At 47.2% G+C, this 24801-nt stretch overlaps 1 long non-coding RNA gene across 1 annotated transcript; it reads left to right on the top strand.

The window, feature by feature from the left end:
• The first annotated feature begins 13632 nt into the window (after positions 1-13632).
• Positions 13633-19125, top strand: LOC149524356 (uncharacterized). Its single transcript, XR_016349687.1, has 2 exons — positions 13633-15150; positions 15337-19125. It is a non-coding gene; the product is annotated as an uncharacterized LOC149524356 (long non-coding RNA).
• The last annotated feature ends 5676 nt before the right edge of the window (positions 19126-24801 follow it).

Here is a 24801-nt window from a genome sequence, read left to right as displayed (position 1 = left end):
TGACAGTGCTCCAGTCATGTGAGTCATCCCACCAAGTCTCCGTTATTCCACTCAAATCATAGTTCTTCGACTGTGCCAGGACTTCTAATTCTTCCTGTTTGTTTCCCAGGCTTCTCGCATTGTACACAAAACACCTTAGAATCATAACCAGTTGATCACCCTACCTTCTGCATCCGAATTGGGGGTCCTCCTTTGTTGCTTGTTCCTCCTTGTGATTCTTCCCAACGAATCTAGTTTAAAGCCCTCCTCACAAGTTGTGCAAGCCTGCCCTCGAAGATGCTCTTTCCTCTCTTGGTTAGGTGGATCCCATTTCTTCCTAGCAATTGTTGTGCCCGGAACAGACTCCCATGGTCAAAAAAATCAAAGCCCTCTCTCCGACACCACCTGCACAACCACACATTTACTTTCTCAATTCGACAATCCCTACCCAGACCTTTTCCTTCAAGCAGAAGGATGGATGAGAATAACACTTGCGCTTCAAATTCCTTGATCCTTCTTTCCAGCACTACATAATCTGCTGTGACCAGCTCAAGGTCATTCTTGGCCATATCATTAATTCCTACATGGAGAAGCAGGAAGGAGTAGTGATCCGAAGGTTTACTCACTTTCAGAAGACTATCGATCACATCCTGAATGTAAGCTCCTGGTAAGCAGCACACTTCTCAAGATTGCAGGTCTGGATGGCAGATGGATGGCTCAGTCCCTCTAAGGAGGGAGTCCCCGACCACCACCACCCATCTTCTTCTTTTGGAGGAGGGGTCGTGGGACCCCACCATACCTAAGACTACATCCCATGCCGTCCGGTAGATGGTGTTCCCTTCTGATTTCTTCCCTGAGAGGTCCCTGCCAAAGCATTCTCTTCCGCAGTGCCTGCAGAGATAGCCTGATAGTGGTTACTTACCTCTACAGGAGCGGGGGATACCAGAGTTGGCCTTCTTTTCCTTCTAGAGGTTACATGCTGCCAGTTTTCTTCCTTGTCCTGTACTGCCCTGACTGGCTCTTCAGCCTGCTGTGGCTGCAGAATTAAACTCTAACTTCTGTAGAGGAAGTCTTCAACCTCTCTGATAGAATGTAGAGTTGATACTTGGGCCTCAAGCCCTCTAATTTTTTCTTCCAAAATGGTGACCAGCTTGCACTTAGTGCAGATGAAATCCTTTCTTTCTCCCGGGAGGAAGACAAAAATGGCACATGCTGTGCAGGTAACAATCACTATCCATACCTGCCTTCCTTCTGAGAGATTCCTCAGTTGTTAATCAATGCCTCCCTGAAGGGAAGGAGTATAGTGAAAAGATGTTAAAGACTGGCGAGTGTATCTCATCCCCTTCCCAACTCCCTTTCCAAACTCCCTGTTAACAGCCCCTGTTTGCAAGCTCCCTGGTTGCTGACTCACTCCTTTATAAAGCCCTGGACTGCCTGATAGCCCCTCCCCCTGATTAAGGCTCAACCAATGAGTAGATTTCAAACCCTGATTAGAAGCTCACAGCTTCTACCTGCCAGCCACAGCACACACTCCGTGATGGGGGGGGGGAGAGAGGGAGAAGGGAAACGAGAAAAGAGGGAAAAAAAACAGTCGAACACAAGCTCAGCACACAGCAAGAAAAACACAAATACAACCTGCAGACAGCCACTTCCATCAAGGGTCCTGTATTAGCTTCCTCCTTTATCTGGAGAACTCCCTCTCCAAACTCCCTGCCTACAGCCCGTCATTCCATCATTTGCTACACTGTTAGGGTATGTCTACACTACAAAGTTAGTTCAAACTAACGGACGTTAGTTCGGACTAACTTTCATAGGCGCTACACTAGCGCTCCGTTAGTTCGACTTTAATTCGAACTAACGGAGCACTTAGTTCGAACTAGGTAAACCTCATTCCACGAGGATTAAGCCTAGTTCGAACTAGCTAGTTCGAATTAAGGGGTGTGTAGCCCCTTAATTCGAACTAGTGGGAGGCTAGCCCTCCCCAGGTTTCCCTGGTGGCCACTCTGGCCAACACCAGGGAAACTCTACTGCCCCCCTCCCGGCTCCAGACCCCTTAAAGGGGCACGGGCTGGCTACGGTGCCCGTGCCAGGTGCAAGCCTGCCAGCACCCAGCCAGCAGACCCTGCACCTGGCACAGATCGAGCCACCCACCCGATGCCCCCCAGCCCTCCCTCTCTTCCCGGGACCAGGCTGGCGGCTCCCGGGAGTTTGCCCGAGACTGCAAGAGGTGGGCACCCGCCTGGGCTAGTGCGGACATCGTGGACCTCGTCCACGATCTCCGCACTAGGCACAGGAAAGTGGCCGGCTTGGGGAGGAGAGCTGCCAGCCAGGCCACCCAGGAGCAGGTGTGCAAGAGAATCAAGGGGGTCCACTGAGACCCCCGACCCTGAGCCCTGAGCTTACAATGGCCATCCTGGGTCAGACCAAAGGTCCATCTAGCCCAGTAGCCTGTCTGCCGACAGCGGCCAACCCTAGGGACTCTGGAGGGGACGGACCAAAGACAGTGACCAAGCCATTTGTCTCGTGCCATCCCTCTCCAGCCTTCCACAAACCTTGGGCAGGGACACCACTCCTACCCCCTGGCTAATAGCACTCCATGGACCCAACCTCCATGACTTGATCTCTCTTCCCTTTAAACTCTGTTCCAGTTCTAGCCTTCACAGCCTCCTGCAGCAAGGAGTTCCACAGGTTGACTCTGCTTTGGGAAGAAGAACTTTCTCTTACTAGTTTGAAGCCTGCTACCCATTCCTTTCCTTTGGTGTCCTCTAGTCCTTCTTTATGGGAACTAATGAAGAACTTTTCTGTATGCACCGTCTCCACCCAACTCCTGCTTTTAGAGACCTCTATCCTGTCCCCTCTCCGTCTCCTCTTTTCTAAGCTGAAAAGTCCCAGTCTCTTTAGCCTCTCCTCATATGGGACCTGTTCCCAACCCCTGATCATTTTAGTTGCCCTCCCCTCTCCCAACCTCTCTCTTCCCCTCTCCCACCTCCTTTTCCCAGTCTCCTTTATTTGTTCAATAAAGACAGATTCCATTTTGGAAGACACGTTATCTTTATTTTGTACATCAAGAAGAGGGGCTAGGGAAGGGTAAGTGGAAGGAGGTGAGGGAGGAATGGGGCACGAACCCCCAATGCCGGAGAGCTTCTGGGGGTGGAAGCTCTCCGGCAGCCCCCCAATTACCCCCTCTCCCCATATGGCAGCCTGCGGCAAGTGCAACCGGGCTGATGGCCGAGTGCTGTGATGTGCCCAGTGTGGGCACTCAGGACACTCCAAGACAGGACTGCTTTGCAAGCGGGGCACCCCTGAGAACTGTCTGTCCGGGGTGGAGGTCAGGACCCTTTAAACACAGCCCTCGGCTAGCCTGAGACAGCATCTCCACGCTCTAAGTCCTCCTCTGATTCCCTGCCGGCACTGCTTCCTGCCATCCTTAAGCCTGGTTCAGGGTCCACTTAATGTGGATGCGCTAGTTGGAATTAGAAAAACACTAATTCGAACTAGTTTTTAGTTCTAGATGCGTTAGTTCGAATTAGCGCTGTAGTGTAGACATACCCTTACATACGTTCGTTAGTTCGAATTAACTTTGTAGTGTAGACATACCCTTATGGGTTACAGTGGATGAGAAGCTGGATATGAGTCAACAGTGTGCCCTTGTAGCCAAGAAGGCTAATGGCATATTAGGTTGCATTAAGAGGAGCATTGCCAGCAGATCCAGAGATGTCATTATTCCCCTTTATTCGGCTCTGGTGAGACCACATCTGGAGTATTGTGTCCAGTTCTGGGCCCCCCACTACAAAAAGGATGTGGACGTATTGGAGTAGGTCCTGCGGAGGGCAACCAAAATGATTAGGGAGCTGGAGCATATGACTTATGAGGAGAGGCTGAGGGAGTTGGGTCTGTTTAGTCTGCAGAAGCCAAGAGTGAGGGGGATTTGATAGCAGCCTTCAACTTCCTGAAGGGAGGTTCCTAAGAGGATGGAGAGAGACTTTCTCAGTAGTGACCGATGGTAGAACAAGGAGCAATGGTCTCAAGTTGTGGTGGGAGAGGTCCAGGCTGGACATTAGGAAAAACTATTTCACTAGGAGGGTAGTGAAGCACTGGAATGGGTTACCTAGGGAAGTAGTGGAGTCTCCATCCCTTGAGGTGTTTAAGTCTCGGCTTGACAAAGCCCTGGCTGGGTTGATTTAGTTGGGATTGGTCCTGCCTAGAGCAGGGGGCTGGACCTGATGACCTTCTGAGGTCTCTTCCAGCTCTATGGTTCCATGATTCTATGATTCTATGTGTTGGGAAGGAAGAGACTTTGTGCACTTTCCCATGGGGTGGGAGGTCTCTCCTCTGCCCCTGCTCCTGCCCTGCCAGGAGCGCGTGGTGCCCAGAATGAACCACCAGCTATTTTGAATAGCCGGCAGTTCCCTCTGTGCTGTGTGCTCCTGGCCAGGGAGGGAGGGAGGGGGAGAAGATTTCATGTGCTCCCCTGCCCCCAGGTCCCAACAGGCCTCGGGGGAAGGGCAATAGCAGAATGGGTCATAGACCAGATCAAATGGCTTGTCAGGTTGCATCCAGCCTGTGAGCCATAACTTGCCCACCCCTGACCAAGAGGGTGGCCAGCAGGCCATCTTGTCTGCCTCCAGATTAGAAGGGGGAGCAGAGAAGGCCCCTGGTGGCTGGAGTGTTGGATTAAGACAGAAGGCCCCTGCTGGCCAGGGGCACTGGAGAGAGAATGCCACTGGAAGCTGTGAGGGCTGTGGGGAGGGAAGAACGGCCTGCTGGATGGGACCCCACCCTGCTCTGAGCCCCTCCTCACCCTCCAACAATCTCTCTCACCACCCAGACACCTGTCCTGCCTCCCCCTCCCCTGCCACTCGCCCCCAAAGCTCTACTCTGACTCCTGCCCCACCACCTTGCCTGGGCAATGTTGAGTAAGTTTTCTAGTATGCTTATTAGAACGGATTTGAGTTTGCCTGTTTAATAACAGATATGGAATTCTTTAAGTACAACATGTAATTGTTTTGTTACCCCCATGAGCACCAAATGACAGTGTCAAAACCATCCCCTGCTGTGCGTGTTGAAGCGCCTTGTTTTAACACTCAGAAAAATGGCATCTGCTTGCATGACATTTAAGCAAATTGGCTAATGGCTAAATTGCAAAGAACTTTCTAAACAGTAAAGCAGAGGAAAAAGTGTAATTGTCTGAGATGCTGGAGTACTAAGCACTGTGTGCTCAGGGCTCAGTCTGAATTAGTCTGGTATGGATGGCACAAGAAAGACCAGGGGTACACTCAGATGAATATCAGACATGCATTATCTGTCAAAACAATAGATCAAGCCTTCAACAGTTGATTTCAAGACATTGAGTGCCTTTCATAATAAATAAATTAATTAATTAATCATAAAAATGCCATAAATAACATCCCTTATAGGACTGTAGTATTTTATTAGAATGGTCCAAAACATTCCAGTCAGCACCAAAATCAATGCATAGTTTTCCTAAGCAAAGTTATAGAAGTGTTGCCTCTAGTATAAAAGGAATCCTAGTTGACTTACTAGTTTACATAACCATCTTTCACCATTCTTGTCTATGCCTAGTGTGGTCATGGAGCGTTCAGTTTATAACAACTAAACTGATGGAGAAACATGATTGTATTTATAGAAACTAGAATCAAGAGGTGACCAGTGATAAGTGTAAGAGATTTGAACCTCTGTCTTAGGGAGTCTCAGGAACTTGGATTCCCCTGCTGAAAGACTGATTAAAATATAAAATGAAGTTTCCACAAGATCAGTAAATATCTAGATGCCTTTATTTAGAGCCAACAAAAAAACTACTTTAAGCCGCAGTAAAGAATTTTATATTCCTTGTGCCATGACTAAAATGTATGCAAGTGGAACACTATTGAGCCTGAATTTTAGTAAAAATGATTGCAGTTTCACAGAAAGTCTTAGGGTATGTCTACACTAAAGCAGTAATTCGAACTAACTTAATTCGAATTAGTTAATTCGAACTAAGCTAATTCGAATTACTGCATCTAAACCTACAAACTAATTCAAATTAGCGTTTTGCTAATTCGAAATAGCATGTCCACATTGAGTGGACCCTGAACCAAAGATAAGGCTGGCCGGAATCAGTGCCAGCAGGACATTAGGTTAGGACTTAGAGTGTGGAGCTGCTGCCTCAGGCTAGCCGAGGGCTGTGCTGAAAGACACCTGACCCCCCACCCCAGACAGACAGTTCTCAGGGTTCCCCGCTTACTTGTCTACCTCGATGAGGGACGGCAAAGCAGTCCTGACTTAAAGTGCCCTGAGTACCCTAACTCGGCACATCACAGCACTCGGCCATCAGTCTGGCTGTACTTGCGGCAGGCTCCCTTCTGCGGGGATCAATCGGGAGGCTGTCAGGATCCAGGAGGCCCTGCAGGAGAGCTGCCACCCCGAGGAGCAGAGCCACCCCAGTCCTCCCCATCGGGGGCTCGTGGCCCATTCCTCCCTCACCTCCTTCCACTTACCCCTCCCTAGCCCCTCTTCCTGATGTAAAAAATAAAGGACACATGTTCAAAAACAGAAACTCTCTTTATTTAACAAAACTGGGGGGGGGGAGGGAGATTAACCTCTGGGGAGACTGGGAAAAGGAGGTGGGAGAGGGGAAGAGAGGGAGTGAGAGAGGGGAGGGGGAAACCTGGTAGGAGGGAGCTGGAAGGGGGAAGCCAGGGGAAGAAGGAAGAGGGGAAGTATAAAACTATGGTACGCCATATCTTCAGGACTGTGTACAGATGTGATCTCCTCACCTCAAAAAAGATATTTTGGCCTTGGAAAGGGTTCAGAAAAGGGCAACTAAAATGATCAGGGGTTTGGAACAGGTCTCATATGAAGAAAGGCTACAGAGACCGGGACTTTTCAGCTTAGAAAAGAGGAGACTGAGGGGGATATGATAGAGGTCTATAAAAGCATGAGTGGTGTGGAGAGGGTGAATAAAGAAAAGTTCTTCATTAGTTTCCATAATAGAAGGACTAGAGGACACCAAATGAAATGAATGGACAGCAGGTTTAAAACTAATAAGTGAAAGTTCTTCTTCACACACCACATAATCAACCTGTGGAACACCTTGCCACAGGAGGCTGTGAAGGCTAGAACTATAACAGAGTTTAAAGAGAAGTTTGATACATTCATGGAGATTGGGTTCATAGAGTGCTATTAGCCAGAGGGTAGAAACGGTGTCCCTGGCCTCTGTTTGTGGAAGGCTGGAGATGGATGGCACGAGACAAATTGCTAGGTCATTGTCTTCGGTCCATCCCCTCCAGGGTACTTTGTGTTGGCCGGTGTCGGCAGACAGGCTACTGGGCTAGATGGACCTTTGGTCTGACCCAGTACGGCCATTCTTATGTTCTTATGTTCTAAGCTCAGGGCTTAGGGTCGGGGGTCTCACTGGACCAACTTGATTTTCATGCAAACCTGCTTCTGGGTTCGCATGTGGCCTTTGGTGGCCAGGCTGGCAGCTATTCTGCTCTAGATGGCCGCTTTCCTGTGCCTAGTGCGGAGATTGTGGACGTTGGAGGTTTCCCCCCAAACCTCGATGAGGTCCACGATCTCCGCACTAGACCAGGCGGGTGCCCGCCTCTTGCGGCCCTGGGCAGGCTCCTGAGAGCCGCCAGCCTGGTCCTGGGAAGAGGCAGAGGGCTGGGTGGCAGCGGGTGGCTGGCTCTTGCCGTGTGAGGTGCAGGGTCTGCTGGCTGGGTGCTGGCAGGCTTGCAACTGGCACGGGCATTGTAGCCAGACTGTGCCCCTTTAAGGGCTCTGGGGCCGGGAGGGGGGGCAGAAAAGTTTCCCTGGTTTGGCCCAGAGTGGCCACCAGGGCAACCTGGGAAGGGCTAGCCTCCAACTAGTTCGAATTAAGTGGCTACACAGTCCTTAATTCGAACTCCTTAATTCGAACTAAGCATTGGTCCTCGTAGAATGAGGTTTACCTAGTTCGAATTAAGCGCTCCACTAGTTTGAATTAAATTCAAACTAGCAGTTTGCATGTATAGCCGCTATTAAAGTTAATTCGAACTAACAGCTGTTAGTTCGAATTAGCTTTGTAGTGTAGACATACCCTTAGAGTGTTCTGAGCTGCTCACAAATTCATCCAAGCATAAGGTTGTGCACTGGGGCACATCATGATCTACATTTTCTCTGAGACTTGTGTATTAAAGTGAGTAGGGGTGAACTGGTGTTACCAAGAGGAGCCTATGGCTCCATGACAATAGCTTGACCTGGTGTCAGCTGCTGAAAATAACTTCTACAATGGGGTAGTGGCTGATGCTAAATCTGATGGGTGTTTGCTACTCATTTCATTAGAGTAGCTTGTCTCAATATGTTTAGCTGGAAATACTAGGTTTAATCAGGTTAGGCAAGCCCATTATTCCAGTATGTAACCTTTGGCTTGAGGCTTCTACTTTCCCTTCTGGGACAAGCACATTCTTCTCCCTCGTATGACAGCTTTGCTCAGCCCTAGAAAGTGATTGTATCTTCATGCTTCTGCCTCTACAGAAATCAACATGGAGCATTTTTAAAGGAAACCATTTTCAATAATGTTCAGATGAATAACAGGAATATAAGATGTGCAAGACATATAAGAGGTGCAAACGAATCCTGGATAGTACATTTCCCATACTGTGTATTTGTATGACTAGAGTCAACAATTCTGAAAGTCTCAACAGTGTAACATGTTTCCCCTTCTTTTATTTTTCTGGTCCTGCTCTGCATCCCACTGGGAGTTTTTCTTAAATGAGAGAAGAACTGAGTTCCCTTTAGGCCAGTGGTCCCCAACTTTTTGGGGCTGCCGGGCATCTGGGGGCGGGGGCTGCTCACTTTTGCACGTACGGGGGCGGGGCCACTCACAGGCCATGTGACTGCGGGCGGGCCAAGCATGCACCACATGCCCGAGGCCGGCAGCGGCATGTGCAGTGATCCTGGGCAGGGGCTGCCCAGGTTCCGCGCAGCCGGGGCCGGTGCAGGCACGCACTGCGCCCTCAGGGCCGGGGCCAGCGCCGGGACCAGGGCTGGCAAGGGCACGCGCGGCGCACCCGGGGGCGGGGCCAAGGCCAGGGCCAGGGCCGGCAAGGGCACGCACGGCGCACCTGGGGCTGGCACCTGACGCACGCCCAGGGGCGGGGCCAGCCCAGGTTGCTCCGCGGGCGCAGGAAAAGGACCCAGCGGGTGCCACAGCGCCCGCGGGCACCGGGTTGGGAACCACGGCTTTAGGCTATCACCCCTATAGTCTTATCCGCATGTGTAGGGGTTTGAGTGAAAGTCGATGGAAGAGGTGCATGTATTGCTTAGAGCTAAAGCAGAAGAAAAGGACTAGTGAGTTACAAAAGCTGCAGTTGATCTTTTTTCTTATTTACCTTCTTCTTCTTTCCTCATGGCCAACAAATCCTGTTTGCTACCCTGTAATTTCTTGAAGGTTTGCTCCCTTCTGCTCTCAGGGTACCCGGTAAGAAAGGAAGGCCGTAGTTTCCATTTCAGTCACAAAGAGAGCAGCCCTCTTCTAATTCCTCTCTAGCATTGGGCCAAATCCCTCCTGCCATGCTTACTCAGTAGGACAATAGGGGTACGTCCTACACTGCATGCTTATTTTGAAATATTCAGAAAAATATTTCAGAAAATATTCCAAAATAGCTTATTTCGAAATAGCACATCTACACTATAGGGAAGCCTCAAAATTAGTCCGAGGCAGGCTTCCCTAATGTGGATGCACTACCTCGATTTAGAGCTGCAGGAGGCCCGGGGGAGTAATTATTTTGAATAGCCCTGGGAAGGGGCTATTTCAAAATAGCAGCAGTGGAGCATCCACACTATTCCAAAAGAACTATTTTGGAATAAGTGTTATTCCTCACGGAATGAGTTTTACAGATTTTGAAATAAGCTGCTCGTTATTTCAAAATTATTTCAAAATAATGACTATGTAGTCGCACCCTAGATAGATGGCATAAGGATTTGGCCTGGTTTCTTTTTGAATTTTTTTCTTAGTCCCCAGTAGCTACAAAGTTGAGTGAACTCAATTTGAAGAACCTGTCTTTTGCCAGAGGTTCATTTGATTAGATACATGCTTTTGAACAATTTGGCTCAGTTGTTCAGAGATGAAAGAAATCCCCATTCTTTCTCCTCACATGCTCTTCCCCTTCCTTGATATAGTCTGTTTTAAACAATGATTTAAGCTAAAGGATCTCAAGATGCTGTTTGTCTGATGAAACAGTTAATATTAGCTGCCTTAATCTTATCCTTTTTTTTAATAGGACCTAGTATACCAGTGAACATAATACATCATCTTTTCTGTGGTTTTCAGAGCATAGCCTGATACATGCAGAAAGCTGGCTCCTCCTTCTTATTGCTAGCTGCTTAATGTCCTTAGATATTAGCCAAAATAGATTAATTACTTTGCTACTATAAGGAACTATTGTACCCTATGCATGTTTGTGTCTGGCTTTATTGCTTTTCACAGAGTGAAAAGAGTTAATGTGGCACCTCATTTTTTGAAACTATAATTGTTATTACCATTTTTACTCGGATGATTGATCTTCTGTATCATAGCTGCCAGTTCAACAAAGCTTATATTAAGTGGTTTACTGGCGGAAGGCCATAGAATTTAGCTTTTTTCCTAAGCAGTTACCTGCTGACAGCATGGGTGGCGGGTGACAGCTCAGCTGGGAAAGGCAACTAAAGCCCCACCCCTTCTGTCCAAAGCCACACCCCTTCCTCGAGACTCTACCCCTTCACAGTCTACCTCACCCAACCTCAGCTGAGGACCAGGGCTGCCTCATGACACAGTCCAGCCTTCCACAGCCACTGGGGAGCTGCATGGCACAACCGGTATCCTTCCCAGGTGGCTGGGCAGTGTAGGGAAAGCAATGCCTTCCCTTGTCTACATTACCCACTGCCCATGGCTGACATCTTATGTCACCTAGAACAGCACCTAGAATCACAGAGCAAGTTCAATTTATTTATGAGCTTAACACTGCTACAGTGAACAAGCTGAATATGCCCAAGCATCTGAGCATTACGTCTGGTCCATGGTGGTGCATTGGTGGAATGCAAAATTTTAGGGGTTTGATTAGCACAGGTGGCTCATGTGGCTTTTCATTGCACTAGGCTTGAGAAAATGGCCATTGTGATCAGCCACAGCCACAAAAGAAGTTCAACAGAAAAAAACAGCAACAGATCCCTGACATGCAATCACTCTGGGGCCAGAGCACCCGTGGAAACAAAATAGTGGGTGCTGAGCTCTCACCAGCCACAGTTGTTTGGCAGCTTGGGACAGGGCTAGGGAGGGCAGAGAGGATCCAGTGGAGGCCTGGGAAGGGGATGGATTGGGGGTGGGAAGAAGCAGGATGAGGGTCTCAAGGAAGGAGAGTTGGAAGATGCAACACAAAGGCAGGGCCTTGTAAGAAGGTGAAGTGAGAGTGGGGCCTCAGGCAGAGCAAGGAGGAGCACCCAGAGGAAAACTAGAAAGCCGCACCAGGTTTGTGTGCAATAGTTTTTTAATGTGCCTCCTAAGTGTACTCTGGAATAGCATCCTTGCTGACTGACAAGGAAACGAGGTGCCTTGTATAGTACTGCAACCCTGATCAAAAGTGAATGTGCTGCAAAATACTGATCATGCAAGAAACTTTCAGCGACTCCCTCATTACATCTTTTTAAACTGTACCAAGAAAGTAGTTGTCACCGTCATTTCAATAGAACTGAACGTTCAGCATCCAGCTATCTTCCGAGACAAAAATCAGTTCTCGCTCAAAGGCTTTTCAGTTACCTAATAGAATGCTCTCTGACTTCCCCTCCCCTCATTGTTTCTTCAGGCCTCCCCTCATTGTTTCTTCAGGCCCGAAGGGTGCAAATGCACCCCCCTACCATGGTCCTCCATGGGCCGACCTAGGGAAAGCAGGGAGGTGCGCTGCCTCAGCCTCCCTCCCTCGTGCTCCAGACAACAGTGGAAGGTTGGGGATGATTCTCCCTTCCTCACCCAGGAGCGGGGGCAGGGCTGTGCCATAGGAGGTGGGGCTGGGCTGTGGAGGAGGGGTGGGGGAGGCCACCAGTCCCTCCCACAGTTTGCTCCCACACAGAAATTCCTGTGTACAAGCCTGTTCTTCCAACTGAACACCAGTCTTAAGCTTTGTGTGCAGAATAAAGTGCAGTGCAGCACTTGCTTGATGTGGTGGTGTGCTCTGTTTCTGTAGGACTTTGAGAAACACAAAAACAGTTAATATGAAAAAACACTGCTTTCACTGTGCACGCTCTTGTTTGTGTCATCTAATGTTCAGTGGACCCTCAGATGGAAAATGGCTTTAAACCAATTACAGCACAGCAGGTTCCCTCTCACTTTCATCCATAAAGGTAACAAAGGGTACGTCTACACTACAGCGAGAAATTCGAACTAACTTAGTTCGAATTACTTAATTCGAACTAAGCTAATTCGAACTAACGCGTCTAGAACTAAAAACTAGTTCGAATTAGCGTGTTGCTAATTCGAACTAGCATGTCCACATTAAGTGGACCCTGAACAGGGCTTAAGGATGGCCGGAAGCAGTGCCGGCAGGGCATCAGAGGAGGACTTAGAGCGTGGAGATGCTGTCTCAGGCTAGCCGAGGGCTGTGCTTAAAGGGTCCTGACCCCACCCCGGACAGACAGTTCTCAGGGGTGCCCCGCTTGAAAACCAGTCCTGGCTTGGATTGCCCGGAGTACCCACACTGGGCACATCACACCACTCGGCCATCAGCCCGGCTGCACTTGCCGCAGGCTGCCATCTGGGGAGAGGGGGCAATTGGGGGGCTGCAGGAGAGCTTTCACCCCCAGAAGCCCACAGAGCCAGCCCAGTCCTCCCCATCGGGGGCTCGTGCCCCTTTCCTCCCTCACCTCCTTCCACTTACCCTTCCCTAGCCCCTTTTCTTGATGTACAAAATAAAGGACAATTGTGTTCAAAAATGGAATCTGTCTTTATTGACCAAAACTGGGGGAGACTGGGAAAAGGAGGTGAGAGAGGGGAAGAGAGAGGCTGGGAGACGGGAGGGCAACTAACATGATCAGGGGTTGGGAACAGGTCCCATATGAAGAGAGGCTAAAGAGACTGGGACTTCTCAGCTTAGAAAAGAGGAGACGGAGGGGGGGACAGGATAGAGGTCTCTAAAAGCAGGAGTTGGGTGGAGAGGGTGCATACAGAAAAGTTCTTCATTAGTTCCCATAAAGAAGGACTAGAGGACACCAAAGGAAAGGAATGGGTAGCAGGCTTCAAACTAGTAACAGAAAGTTGTTCTTCACAAAGCAAAGAGTCAACCTGTGGAACTCCTTGCTGCAGGAGGCTGTGAAGGCTAGAACTGGAACAGAGTTTAAAGGGAAGTGAGATCAAGTCATGGAGGTTGGGTCCATGGAGTGCTATTAGCCAGGGGGTAGGAGTGGTGTCCCTGCCCAAAGTTTGTGGAAGGCTGGAGAGGGATGGCACGAGACAAATGGCTTGGTCACTGTCTCCGGTCCATCCCCTCCAGGATCCCTAGGGTTGGCCGCTGTCGGCAGACAGGCTACAGGGCTAGATGGACCTTTGCTCTGACCCAGTGTAGCCAGACAAAAACCCCATCTTGTTTTTCCACAAACCCCATCTTGTCCCCCCCCCCCCAGAGAGCAAGAGAAAGTCAGTCAGCCTTTGATGCCCTGGGAACACAGGTTTGCTGCCTGTCCCTGACTCTACCATAAACAGAAACCAGACAGTAAATGGGCTAGCTGACGACCCGGGGCCTCCCGTCGCCCTGATGGCTAGTACCAGTAATTGACACGCCTGCACTGTCCCAGAGAGGAATCTTCGCCCATCACATACCAGAGGTGCCCATTGTCTGCATTTTCCCAGGTGTGAATTATGCTTTGCACCCTTCGTGGGAAACTTGGCATTCAAAGCCATTTTTCCTAATTGGCCACTTGAGCCCAGGAAGAAGCCTACATGACCCAAGGGGTATAAAAGAGGTTCAGCAGCCCACCCCATTTGAGCTCCAATCATCTATACCTGCTGGCAGGTATTGATTGTCTCCCGAGGTCTGTGGGACGCCCAACCTCGCCCTACTTCTTCCCGAGGGATTGAGAGAAAGACGCTGGCCACGCCAAGTCTGGAACGCAGGGGTGAGAATATATACCTGCTATGTGTCTATTTTGCATGCATTTAATAAGAGCTCAGAGAACCAAAGGGTTTCATGGTACCTGTAAGTGACTTATTAGTGTAATTTCTGTCCTGTCCTTTGTAGTGTCTGTGTTATCTGTAACACAGTAGTAGCATTTAACAACTAAGTTTACCCTGTAACAATAAAATAGTAACTGTTTAAGCTTTAACCTGACTCCTTCAGTTGCTGTAACAGAACCAAGCACAATTTAAAAGAACTTCAGCCGGTCATAAGGGACTCACTGCCCTGACCGTCGGCTGACAGAATTGGCGTAGTCGGCAGGATTGTGCTATTGGTTCACATACAGCAACATGAAGCCTGTCATGATAGACATGGATTTTAGTGGTATAGAGAAAGGGTTTGCCCAGGAAGGTTGGGGCAACCCAAAATGGGATAGAGAAATGTTAGAAAAGGATTGGGGAAATCCTGAGGAGTTGTGGGTACAGTTCTGTAAGTATAGAACTGCCTGCAAGCTAAAGAATGGGACAAAGCCTGAGTCTGTGGAAAGGAGACACTTTCCATTTAGCAAGGAAAACAGGATCAGGCCCAGACAAGCAGGCAGGTAACAGATAAGATTGAAAGCCTTGTTATAGAACTGAGAAAAAGGCAGTAAGTACTGGGAATCTAAAACCTTAAAACATACTTACAAGAGTAATATCTGAAACAAGGCCAGTTTTTATTTTAGAGATAAGAAAGTGTTTTAAGAAAAGAGAAACAGAGAAGTTAAACTCTGCAGAGAATGGAGAGAATTGAGCAGTTGTGCAAATGCTAAAATGGTGTAGATAGAAAATTGTGGTTTCTTTACAGTCATTCTGAAGGAAAAATGGGCCCTTTTTCCAAAGGAATGTCTGTAAATAACCCAGGCAAATTTGACTCAAATCTGTACATTTGATTAGAGAGACTGCTAAAAGAACTCTAAAGGGAGGGGGTTCTATTGGAACTGAACTACCCCAATGAATAAAAAGGGAATGTAATTGTTGTACAGCTATGTAGAAATAGTGTAAGAAAGGTTCAAAGAGAATGTATGTGTATCTCTGTGTAGATATATATATATATATATATATATAGTGTAAATAAATGAAGTTTTAAGGTCCAATAATCTTGTTTGTTTGTAGGTTTAAAACAGATTGGTTTGGTTTACTTTTAGTCCAAGTTGTTTAATGAAAGTACAGGAAAACTGTAAGCATAAAGAAAGAGTTACACTATATGCAAAGTTTAATGTGGCTAAGTAGTGTTGTAAACAAAGATTGCACATTTTCCTGTAAACTATAGAATGAGTAAAAACTGCAAACAAACTAAAATGCTGTGAAAGCTCCAGGAGCCACAACAGGTTGTGATTTCCTTTGTGGTGCAAATGCCCTAGCTGGCAGCACAAAGAAGCTTTGCAGGTAATAGCTAAGTTTGATTAGCAAACTAGCTGAGATCAGAAAGTTCAAATTGTAACCCTCCAGAAAGAAAGAAAAAGGAGGTATTGGTATTGCTATTTTAGTCCCAATAGGAGGTTGGGTATACTAGAAAAGGTTTAAATGTAAGCAGTCTTTTAAGAAGGCAGAGAGAAGACTGAGACAATTGGCATTTGTAAAAGATGTTACCCCTTTTGAACAAAATCTTGCAAAGGTTCTGGCATAGCCCTTGGTCTGATCAAGTGTTAACTGCTTGTCCATACAATTTCAGACCTACAAGGCAAATTGGCTAACTACTTGTGCATATGTAAACCCTCAACTCCAATGAAGAGGGAAACAGCTGCAGCTTAACTTCTATGGAAACTCTGTAATGAGGTGTTCTTCAAAATTGTCTGAATATAAGAATACAAATATGAAACTGGAAAAATGTAAAAGCCTCTGCTGCAGAAGTGGAGAGGTAGAAATGCATGTCCCTCAGTACCCAAACGAGCTAGATTCCCTTAAGGATGGGTGCTGAGAGTTAAAGCAACTCAGATTTATTTTTTGTTTTTCTTCCTTCAGGAATATGTTTAAGAAAAGGACAAGGAGGTATGAGGCTTAGTGAACAAGCTCACCCTCCTTACCAAATTAATAGTAGACAAACATGTGTCATTGTAAAAAGTCATTTAGCAGGAATTAGGATGGACCATAAGAAGGGGAAGGCAAAAAGTTTGGAGCCCTATAGGCATAGTTGAAGGAATAAGGAAAGTCAGACATTGGAAAGTTACTAGGAATGAGAAACATTTTTGAAAGAACAAAGCAAGTGATTTGAGGGAATGTGAAGATAAAAGGTGGACTCCATGGGAGTGTGGAAGGAATTAAGTGATGGTTGTAATATGTGAAGGGAAATCTTGTTTTAAAAATGACACCTTGTTTATTTCAAATTAACTAGTTTTATTTTGTTTTGGATAATGTCCTCTTGCTTAAAATTGCAAATAGACAAGGCACAAATTAGTTAGTGCTTCTGTTGGGCATTCAACTCTTAAGGACATTTAACTTTCTAGAAACCAACTTATTAGTTTAAAAACTCAAGCTTTAAAACTTAACTGTCTCTTTCAAGGCTGAGTTGATAACACTTTTGGCTTGCTTTTAAATTCAACATTATATGTAAATACAGGCTGCCTGGTTATTTCAAAGGAAAGTGGACAGGGAAGGCTGTTGCTGTTTCAGCAGACACATCCACTGCACCCCTGTCCACAAACATAGAAGGAACAGCTCAGCTTGCAGAGCTGGCAGCAATCAATTAGCTTGTGAGGCAGGGGCCAGTACCATCTACACTAACTCCTATGCTGTATGGGCTGGAGCCACCCAGTGGATAACTAATTGGAAGAATAATAACTGGGAAATAGGAAAGCCTGTTTGGAGATTGGAATATTGGAAATGGATATACCAGCATGCAACCCCACATGCCTTAAGCATAAGTCATGTGTCAAAAAAATAATAATAATACTCTAGCTGCATAGCTAAATAACCTAGCAGATGCAGCAGTACAAATTTTTGCTGCCCAGGTGGATTGGGAACGCCTGTACATTTGGCTACATAAAACCTTGGGACACACAGAGAGCTGGTGCGGCAGGCACATGCCAGGGGGTGGCCTATCACCCACAAACAAGCCAGAGCTCTGGTACAAGCTTGCACCCTATGTGCTAAACTCAGAAAACATATAACAGAAAGGCAATGATTTGCCAGGCTAAAAGATAGAAAAATACTATGGGCAACCTGGCAAGTAGAGTATATTGGTCCACCGCCCAGCAGTAAGCAAGGGTGGGAGTATGTTTTAACTGAAGTAAAAATTGTTTCAAAAATTGGTTTTGCTTACCCAACCCGATGGACAACAGGGTTGTCTACGATCATGGGACTAAACCACTTAATAGACCTTGTCCCAACACCCCAGTTTGGGAACACAAACCCATTTACTGCACTCCTACAGGTGAAAGGGAGTCTGGGCTAACACCAATAACCATTACTGAGGCTTGGATTGTATCCAAGACCGGCGAACCTTATGTTTTATCACAGGAAACTGAGGCAATAGCCCTGAACAGTGCTCCAGTGGGATGGATCCCTCCCAATGCTGGTGTGGATCCGGGAAACCACCATGAACTTTTTATATATATATATCGCTTGCTGTTGTAGCGCTTGCAACCACTGTTGTTAGTTACAGACTATTGAAATAAGACATGGTACTCCAACTCGCCATGGTCTTCTTCCTCATCCCAACTGCTACTTCTGTACCAGAACACCTTACTTGACTCCTCTACTGGACTGGGAATCGAGTTTGTCCCTCTCAGCCCAAATGACTGGTGAAACAAGAGTGACATCTTCCGATGGGGACCGGTATGGTTCGATGACAGCGACTACCGCAATCCTCTAAATAACTCTGGGCGGAAGGCAAGGGAAGTGGCAACAAACGGTATGGGATAAGACATGCTGTAACTAAAAATGTAAAGCCTCAAGGCTAGATTGTCTAGCCCAACACCTAGGACTTTCGTTAACTCCCTTCCTTCACTCTATTATAAATACTATATTAACCATTTTACTTGTTGTAATTGCTTGCTGCATGCTTCTATGTATTGTTAGGCATTTTGTGTACACTGCTACCTCCTCTGCACAAATCTGGTATATGGCGTTGGGAAGTGATCCTAATCAATCCCTGGATCCAAATTATCTGATCAGACCCTGCTGATAGGGCGATTTTAGCTTCCTCCAAGGAGGGCAAAGGGTGCTGGCATCACCGCCATCTTGCGTTCTGGGACATAGTGAGGCGTGTCAAGGGGGTGGAATGTAGCCAGACACAAACCCCATCTTGTTTTTCCACAAACCCCATCTTGTCCCCCCCCCCCCCAGAGAGCAAGAGAAAGGCAGTCAGCCTTTGATGCCCTGGGAACACAGGTTTGCTGCCTGTCCCTGACTCTACCATAAACAGAAACCAGACAGTAAATGGGCTAGCTGACGACCCGGGGCCTCCCGTCGCCCTGATGGCTAGTACCAGTAATTGACACGCCTGCACTGTCCCAGAGAGGAATCTTCGCCCATCACATACCAGAGGTGCCCATTGTCTGCATTTTCCCAGGTGTGAATTATGCTTTGCACCCTTCGTGGGAAACTTGGCATTCAAAGCCATTTTTCCTAATTGGCCACTTGAGCCCAGGAAGAAGCCTACATGACCCAAGGGGTATAAAAGAGGTTCAGCAGCCCACCCCATTTGAGCTCCAATCATCTATACCTGCTGGCAGGTATTGATTGTCTCCCGAGGTCTGTGGGACGCCCAACCTCGCCCTACTTCTTCCCGAGGGATTGAGAGAAAGACGCTGGCCACGCCAAGTCTGGAACGCAGGGGTGAGAATATATACCTGCTATGTGTCTATTTTGCATGCATTTAATAAGAGCTCAGAGAACCAAAGGGTTTCATGGTACCTGTAAGTGACTTATTAGTGTAATTTCTGTCCTGTCCTTTGTAGTGTCTGTGTTATCTGTAACACAGTAGTAGCATTTAACAACTAAGTTTACCCTGTAACAATAAATAGTAACTGTTTAAGCTTTAACCTGACTCCTTCAGTTGCTGTAACAGAACCAAGCACAATTTAAAAGAACTTCAGCCGGTCATAAGGGACTCACTGCCCTGACCGTCGGCTGACACCCAGGATGGCCATTGTAAGCTCAGGGCTCAGGGTCGGGGGTCTCAGTGGACCCCCTTGATTTTCATGCACACCTGCTCCTGGATGGCCAGGCTGGCAGCTCTCCTGCCCAAGCCGGCCACTTTCCTGTGCCTAGTGCGGAGATCGTTGACAAGGTCCACGATGTCTGCACTAGCCCAGGCGGGTGCCCGCCTCTTGTGGTCCTGGGCAAGCTCCTGGGAGCCTCCAGCCTGGTCCCAGGAAGAGGGGGAGGGCTGGGGGGCATCGGGTGGGTGGCTCGATCCGTGCCAGGTGCAGGGTCTGCTGGCTGGGTGCTGGCAGGCTTGCCCCTGGCACGGGCACCGTAGCCAGCCCGTGCCCCTTTAAGGGGTCCGGGGCCGGGAGGGGGGCATAGAGTTTCCCTGGTGTTGGCCAGAGTGGCCACCAGGGAAACCTGGGAAGCCTTAGCTTCCCACTAGTTCGAATTAAGGGTCTACACAGCCCTTAATTCAAACTAGCTAGTTCGAACTAGGCTTAATCCTCGTAAAATGAGGTTTACCTAGTTCGAACTAAGCGCTCCGCTAGTTCGAATTAAATTCGAACTAGCGGAGCGCTAGTGTAGCGCCTATTAAAGTTAGTTCGAACTAACGTTCGTTAGTTCGAACTAACTTTGTAGTGTAGACATACCCAAGGGTATCTGGCATACTTTACAATTTATAACAAGACATGACAAGGCATGTACGCTGGAGCCATTAATAAATACTTTAGGCACACTGTGAGGTACACAAAGAGCAATGCCTTCACTCCCTGAGGTGGGTTTTAATTAAGTAATGAGAAACAGCCATTGGCTGTGTAATTTGTACCTATTGTTTTCATAGACCGGAGGGCTGAAGTCTTATTGGTGTTTTTTATTTCATTTTCCGAGATAAATTGTGCTATTGGATGCAGTGCAGTAAAAATGCAGAATAACATGAGTCAGTAGTTACAGCAAAGTAACTTACAGCAGAATTTAGCATGTTATGTTGAAAGGAAAAGCAGGGTGTGGAGTGGCAGTTGCCAGCCTAGTGTAGTCAGTTTTAAAAGAGCATTTGGATTTTTGTTTTTGTTTTATTTTGTTTGGTTTCTTTTTCCTTCAAGGGGTTGCTGGCTAGGGATTGGTAATGGAATAGAGAGCTTTTTACTTCAGGTCACCAGTGTTCTTAACATGACACGTTTTGTGAGTTCTATACTTAAAAGCAAGAAATAAAATGGCATTTTGTGTTTTTCTCTCAAGTGCCTTTCTTGCAGGGCTCATCTCATTAAACAGATCCCAATTTAACTTTTTTAAATAGCAACTAAAACTTGAAAGGTACTTGAAGAACAAAGTGGGGAGATGGTCAAAGTATTGCTAGTCATTTAATCAGTCATATGTATGATGTTCCCCCAATGGTTCTGCCCAAGCATTTTAGCCCTGACCTGCAGCATTGATATTTTCCCATCTTACTGCCTCTCCTGAACAAATACCAGCCAAACAAGATAGTGATTTTCTGATCTTCAGTTATGCTCTCTTTTCAGCCCATTTTAACTATGCAGACAGGTGTGGGCACTAGCCATACATTTTTCAGAAGATCCTTTTCTTGTCCTTCAGATAATTTGCATTTTACTGCATGCCACATTCCTCAATATAAACAGACTCATGAATGTTACACTGTTCTGTTGTGAACTCAGCTTTGTGTTCCTATTTTATGCAAAATGTTATGGCACCAGGCACATATGGTTTGCATGGCATTGTTTAATGTACATAATGATATACGGTGTTAAAGAATATTATTAAGACAGCAGTCAAGCACTCAAAAGTCAGGAAACTTCAGAACTATGGTGTCCTGTTCAAGCTTAATTTGTCCCTTGTGCATATCCATTATAACAGTGGTTTGCAACCTCTGGTCCATGGACCCTGAGGGTCCTTGGAGACTTTTAAAAGAAAGGATCCTTACTTTTCTGTTCCTTTTCTTCTCCCTTTCCCTCCTGGAGCGTGGGGGTTGGGGATACAGGGGTAGCAGCCATATGCCCTAGGTCATGGCTTGCTTTTGATCCCACTCCCTGGAAGCATGCCTCTCATGCCTGGCTGGTGTGTGAGAGGCTTGCATGAGATGCAAGCACTTTTCCCTCGCTCACTTAGCATCTAGGCAGCAGGATCAAAAGCAAGACCTAGAGCACATGACTGCTACTCCCATGCTCTCCGGATTTTGATGTCATTCCCCGGACACTAAGGGAATGAGGGGAAAGTGCTTGCATTCTGTACATCCCTCCCATACACCAGCCCACACTGAAGCTGACAAGCTGCGACTGTACTCTGGAGTCAGCTATAAATGGGTCAGTCACTTTTTACCATTTTTTCTCTTTTTTGAATATGTCACCCTGCTCTAACTGTTCAAAAGCCATAAGAGTGGTGGGAAGGGTTTAGTTGGGCCACTGGCAAAAATGGATTGTTTGGAGAGGGTACTGTGAATTTTTTATAGAATGAAAAGGGGTCCGTATGCTCCAAAAGGTTTGGAACAATGAATTATAACAATGAATCATAGAGCCCTAGGGCTGGAAGAGACCTCAGGCGGTCATGGAGTCCAGACCCCTGCCCAAAGCAGAATGAACCCCAACTAAATCAACCCAGCCAAGGCTTTGTCAGGTCAGAACTTAAAAATCTCTAGGGATGGAGATTCCACCACCTCCCTAGGTAACCCATTCCAGTGCTTCACCACCCTCCTAGGGAAACAGTTTTTCCTAATATCCAACGTAGACCTCCCCCACTGTAACTTGAGACCATTGCTCCTGGTCCTGCCATCCATCACTACGGTGAACAGCCTCTCTCCATTCTCTTTGGAACCCCCTTCAGGAAGTTGAAGGCTGCTCTCAAATCCCCCCTCACTCTTCTCTTTTGCAGATGAAATAAGCCCAAATCCCTCAGCCTCTCCTTGTACGTCATGTGCTCCAGCCCCCTAATCATTTTGGTTGCCCTCTACTGGATGCTCTGCAATGCATCCACATCCTTTCTGAGGTGATGGGCCCAGAACTGGACACAATACTCCAGATGTGGCCTCACCAGAGCCGAATAATGGGGAATAATCACTTCTCTGGATCTGCTGGCAATGCTCCTCCTAATGCACCCTAATATGCCATTAGCCTTCTTGACTACCAGGGCACACTGTTGACTTAGATCCAGCTTCTCATGATTCTCAACATTTTTCATTTGTGGACCCCTAACATTTTCTTTTGAATGGAAGTGCAGACTTCTTTGGAAAGCTATCTATCTATCTATCTATCTATCTATCTATCTATCTATCTATCTATCTATCTATCTATCTATCTATCTATCTATCTATCTATTAGAAAGTGTCTATCTGTGAATACATCTGTCTGCTTGTCCCCTTAGGGTACGTCTAGACTACATGCCTCTGTCGCCAGAGGCATGTAGCTTAGGCTACCCGACAGAGTAAAATGAAGCGGCGATTTAAATAATCGCCGCTTCATTTCAATTTACATGGCTGCCGCTTTGAGCCGACAAACAGCTGATCAGCTGTTTGTCGGCTCAGCGCGATAGTCTGGACGCTCCCCTGCCGACATCAAAGGGAGCTGTCGACAACCCAGGTATGCCTCCTGGGATGAGGCATACCTGGGTTGTCGACAGCTCCCTTTGATGTCGGCAGGGGAGCGTCCAGACTATCGCGCTGAGCCGACAAACAGCTGATCAGCTGTTTGTCGGCTCAAAGCGGCAGCCATGTAAATTTAAATGAAGCGGCGATTATTTAAATCGCCGCTTCATTTTACTCTGTCGGGTAGCCTAATCTACATGCCTCTGGCGACAGAGGCATGTAGTCTAGACGTACCCTAAGAGAGTGGCCAGCAGGGCTGAGGCTCTGCCATCTTGCCTGCCTCCAGATCAGGTAAGCAGCCTCCCTGTCTCAAATCTGGAGCCTCTCGCCCTGACAGCCTGCAGATCGTGGGGAGTAGGGGGAGGATGCTGCAGAAAGGTGAAGCCCCCCAGAGCCTCACCCCCCAGACAGTCTGCAGGCTGCAGGGAGAGCAGCCCCCAGAGTCTTGCCCCCATCCTGCAGGCACCTCCAGGGATAGCAGTGAATAGATTGTTTGTTTCCCCTCAATCTACAGTGCAAGTCAGACTGAGCTATCTGAATCTGTGGTAGTCCTGTTTTATAATATAAAGAACATAGAACTTGAAAGAGGATGGATGGGAATAACCACTCATGAAAGTGATTTGGGGAAGTTTGCTACAGATGAGGTCTGTTCTGCTGTGTGATATGCTCATAGTGAACAGCCAAAGCTGCTGGGGGATGGTATAGGATGCTCTATCGCTCTGGGACAGCAGCTGACAACATGACAGCAAAACAGAATGCACAGCATTAATTACAATAAGGCTACTCCTTTGTGGCTCAACAGGCTGCATCAGATGGGACAGCAGGGTTTTCACTCTGGAGCAGCAGATTGCAAGGCATCCGGCAATAGCAGGGTTACACTGTGGCAAAATGTACATTACATAGAGCTGAGTTACTTACCACAGCATGGCAAAACAGATTGTATAGCATTAGCACTGGTGACAACAGGACATCCATTGTGTAGAACAATGGTTCACATAAGAATCTGTGGAAACTTGATTGATTGGGTCCATCTTAGCATATCCATATCAGAGCAACATATGGCAACTGGTGACATTCCTGTCACAAATGTTGAAAGCCTTTGTTTTCATCTAGTCCATGGGGAAGATTTAGTATATCTTTTCCCCTTTGTGTGGGTGAATAGTTTGATTGTGTTGAAACAGTTTCACTTGATGCATTACTCCACTGATTCCTATTATCAGGAATATTTCTAGCTGTGGTTTCATGTTGCAATGTACTCTATCATTCTCCTACTGAAATCCTACTTGTCAACAAATGTTTACAAATACTGGTAGTTACTGCTGTGAAATTTGGTTAGCTTAACAAAGGGTGGGGAAGGTTGTAATGCTGTTTCTTATGCGCTATACAATTTGGGTTTCTACTGATAATAGCTCAGACGGTAACAGCAGCAAAAAATGTTAATTAAAAAAAATCCAAATAATATTTTAAACTCTGTGTCTGCTATAATTAATTACATTATTTAATTTATGTATAGCCACCTATTTGTCTGTTTTGCTCCATAAATCCATGGATTTTTTATCCTAATTTTGTCAGCCAATTGCTTATCTCTTAACTGTTGCAGATTAGACCTCATCTGTATCAAACTTCCCAACTGTGAGTGTGTGTATAAAAATTTCCTGTGGGATGACAGAGTCACCTCATCACGTCACTCAAAGTTCCACTGCCTCCTTTGCCCTCAGCTGCCCTGCCTCCTCCCTTTCTCCCTAGTGCCGTGGGTTTGGAGCCACATGCCCTCCCACCTTCTGGGGGGAGCGGGAATCATGCACCCTCCCCCCTCATGGGGAGGGGCTGGGAGCCGTGCACCCTCCCTGGGTGCCCCCTCACTCCCCACTTCCAATGAGACCCTGCATCCCCAGGCTGCTTCTGCCCCCTCTCCCCAGCCAGACATCTACCCCCAGAGAACGGGGAGTTGGTGAGCATAATGAGCACGGAGAGCAGC

Source organism: Pelodiscus sinensis, chromosome 5 (genome assembly GCF_052426305.1).
Source record: "Pelodiscus sinensis isolate ZL-2025 chromosome 5, ASM5242630v1, whole genome shotgun sequence".
NCBI classification, from domain to species: domain Eukaryota; kingdom Metazoa; phylum Chordata; order Testudines; family Trionychidae; genus Pelodiscus; species Pelodiscus sinensis.
Note: the sequence above shows the minus strand (reverse complement) of the source record. Positions and strands in the feature narration are given on the sequence as shown.